The sequence below is a fragment of the Gracilinanus agilis genome, chromosome 4 (assembly GCF_016433145.1).
Source record: "Gracilinanus agilis isolate LMUSP501 chromosome 4, AgileGrace, whole genome shotgun sequence".
In the NCBI taxonomy this organism is placed as follows: domain Eukaryota; kingdom Metazoa; phylum Chordata; class Mammalia; order Didelphimorphia; family Didelphidae; genus Gracilinanus; species Gracilinanus agilis.
This window is the reverse complement of record NC_058133.1, coordinates 275,065,716-275,069,372: the sequence shown is the minus strand read 5'-3', so window position 1 is coordinate 275,069,372 and position 3,657 is coordinate 275,065,716. Positions and strand designations below refer to the sequence as shown.

At 41.5% G+C, this 3,657-nt stretch overlaps 1 pseudogene; it reads right to left on the bottom strand.

Moving 5' to 3' along the window:
* Positions 1-576: 576 nt before the first annotated feature.
* LOC123246414 lies at positions 577-2,714 on the bottom strand (annotated as a pseudogene).
* Positions 2,715-3,657: the final 943 nt, after the last annotated feature.

Here is a 3,657-nt window from a genome sequence, read left to right as displayed (position 1 = left end):
AAAATCCCTCTACAAAATCTAATTCTGTAAGTTAATGAATAGTTGTATTAGGGATATTAATATGCAGGTAAGACTTCATGGCTGCTTTGCTGGGTTCTGATCTTTGTTTTGGGTCAAATTCTGGATCCTTTTCCTCATCAGCTTCTTCTTCCTTTTCCTCCTCATCAGCCTTTTTAATCTTCTCTTGTCATTATCATCGTCATCTTTATATTATCATCACCATCATAGCTTCTTTAGTGCATTATAATACTGATCTTTTTAAAAATTAATTAATTTTTGAAATTTTTTTTCCATGGTTATCTGATTTATATTCTCTAACTCTCCTCTACCCTCCCCCCTTCCCGGAGCTGATAAGCAATTCCACTGGGTTATGCATGTAACACTGATCTTTTAAAAAAAAAAACTAAACCCTTACCTTAGAATAAATACTAAGTGTCAAGTCCAAGGCAGAAGAGTGGTTAAGGGCTGGTCAATGAGGCTTAAGTGACTTGCTACGGTCACACAGCTAGAAAATGTCTGAGGCCAGTTTTGAACCCAGGACATCCTGTCTCCAGGGCTCTCTAGCTATTGAGGCACTTAGCTACCCCTATAATACTGAACTTGAGGCTTTATGTCCATGTGAAAAAGATGAGTCTTGAAATAGGAAACAAGGAAAGCTTCTGTCGTCAGCTGGGTCTCCCCACTTTTTGTAACTTCAGGAGGAGAAAAGAAATTGAAAAAAAGAATCCCTGGAAGCTATTTCCATCTCAGTTCATACTATCCCCTATGTTTCAATTTCTTCTTCTTAGTTTCCAAAGTGATTTTTTCCCAATCAACCTGACCCTGTACAACTCATAGTTTCTGGTCCACCAAAGGAGGAAGGGAACTGAATCTTCTGGCTTTTAACTGCATTCAATATAGGCCTTCACCTCATTTGTTGAAGTATTTATTGGGTTCAAAGTGAAATTCTAATGTAAAATCCATCACTTGGCCATTATCCTTTAATATCTTTCATGTGCTTCAGAACAGGTTCATCATATTCCTGAACCCATCACCAAGTGATACAATATATTTTTTAAAAAGTCAGCCAAAATTCAACAATTCCTTTTGGGACTCCTTTTTCTTTATCTTTTCCCCTCCTCTACTTCAGGCTTAGCCTTCTCTTTCATTTCCTCTGACATGTCTTCACCATCATCTGGTTTCCATTTCTATCCTTCTTTCTGTAGGTTCATAAATGGCATTGAAGATTTCACTTCTCCTATCAAAAAGTGGCTGGTAAAGGACAAGCATACGTTCTTTCAAGGGCATGAACTTCCTCATAGAACTTGGCCTCCATCTGTGCACATTTAACTTGAAGGTTTTGTAGGCATTTGCACATCACTTAACTACTTTTGGCCAATTGGCATCCAGCTGATGTTCCCACCACACAGTCCAATCTTTTTGGAAGGGCTGCAAGAATTAGAGGATTCTGCATCACCTGAATCCTTTAATTGGTGAGCTTTGGTGTTTGTGTCTTCACTGGTTCCTTCTTCTACGTCTTCAATATCTCATTTGTTTGGGGTGTTCAGGAAGGAAGGGCTGCTCATCCACTTTTGGAGTCCACCTTTCACCCATTTCTCACCTGTGGCTCTAAGAAGCTGTAGCATGTATTGCTATCACACCAAGTAAAACTATCTAGGCAGGTGGGGCTAAATCAGGCTGAGGGGTACCTGAAGTTGTCAAATCTAAACAGACCCAAAACCTACAGAAGAAGGATGGGAATGGAAACCAGATGATGATAAAGAAACATCAGAGGAAATGAAAGAGAAGGTTAAACTTGAAGTAGAGGGAGGAAAAGATGAAGAAAAAGGAGACCCTAAAGGAATTATTGAATTTTGGCTGTGAGACAGGGGGATGTCTACTCCAGGCTTGTGAAAACTTCCCCCAGGAGAAGGGCAAGATGAGAACAGTTTATTCCAATTGCCACAAAAGAGGTTGACGCAGGTGCTATGGAGATTTAGAGCTTGGTGAGAACACCATACATTACATCTCAGGTCATCTCCATTGCTCCTGGATTTTGTCCTGCCAATGAATTTGGATGACTGGAGCAAAAAGTGAGGCTGATGACTTTGTGCAACTCTGCCTTACTTAAATCCAATTCATTCGCAAGACAAGGCATCACTCAGTGATGCCAGTAGTTCTTGTCAGAATGAAGGACAAACAATTTGTTGGGGAAGGAATAAGCATTTATATAGCACCTACAATGTGCCAGGCATTGTGCTAAGCACTTTACAAACATAATCTCATTTGGTCCTCACAACAACCATGGGAAGCAGGTACTACTATTATCCCCATTTTACAATTAAGGAAATTATTGGTAAATGGAGCTTAAGTAACTTGCAGTATCTGGAGCTGGAACTGAACTCAGTTCTTCCTGATGCCAGGCTTGGGGCTCTGTCTACTACATCATTCATCTGGCTGATCCCGGTCTGTCTCTTTGGTCACTTTCTGCTAGATCTCTTTTCTATAAGATCTTTAAATATTTGATAACATCTGCTGTTGGGGGGACCAGGCAGCCCATGGTCAAGTAGGTTGTGACACAGCACAGCAGTAGCTGTGGCCTTAACAACCCTTTCTAAAATTTTCCTAGGACTTAAAGTCAAGCTCATTAGCTTATAGCAGTGATGGGGAACCTATGGGGTACACATGCCAAAAAGGGCACATGGAGCCCTCTCTATGGTCACACCTGCCGTCATCCACCAGAGTTCCTTACTAGAAAGCCAGAGGGACTCAGGGCGGAGCTATTCCTCCCCCCTCTCTCCCATACCTGAGAACATTCCTCACTTCCCCCGCCCCTCTATCCAGCAGCCAATGAGAGTTCTTCCTCCCTCCCCTGTCTGGGGCTCAGCACTCAGTCTCTGGGGGAGAGTGGGGGTGGAGCCGGCACTTCATCTCTAAAAGGTTTGCCATCACTGATATAATTTTTACATTGTTCTCTTCCTTCTTTTGAACATTGTGATATCACCTGCCTTTCTTCAGTCATGTAGTATCTCTCTCATCTTCCATGTCTGCTATTATTATTGCTGTTGTTGCTGACTGGCTTTAAGAGATTCTTTTTTTCCCCATAGAGAATATAAAAGGGTTAATTTCAGTTCACATTGAAATATGGACATCAGAATTTTTCAGTTATTGGAATCCTAATTAATGAAGTTTCCTGAACCATGAAAGTAAAGCAAGAGTTTTAGAAATGTCCAGAAACAGAGGCAGTGAAGTAGTTGAGAGGATAGAGAGCCAGGCCTGGAGCCAGGAGGGTCCCTCCCCCCAACCCCCCACTCCTAGCTGTAGGACCTTGGGCAAGTCACTTAAACCTAATGGCCAACCCTTACTGCTCTTTTGCCTTGGAACCAGTACTTAGTACTGATTCTAGGATAGAAGGTAAGGGTTTAAAAAAAAATGTCCAGAAACAACTAAGCAATCATTTTAATTTCTTCTTATTAGTTTCATTTCATTTCAGGGCAGCTAGGTGGCGTAGTAAATAAAGCTCTGGGTCTGGTATAAGGAAGACCTGAGTTCCAATCTAGTCTTAGGCTCTTTTTGTGTGACCTTGGGCCCATCACTTAATCTGAGTTTCCTCAACTGTAAAATGGGGATCATTGTAGCACCCCACCTTCCAGAGTCTGTTATGAGGACCAAATGATT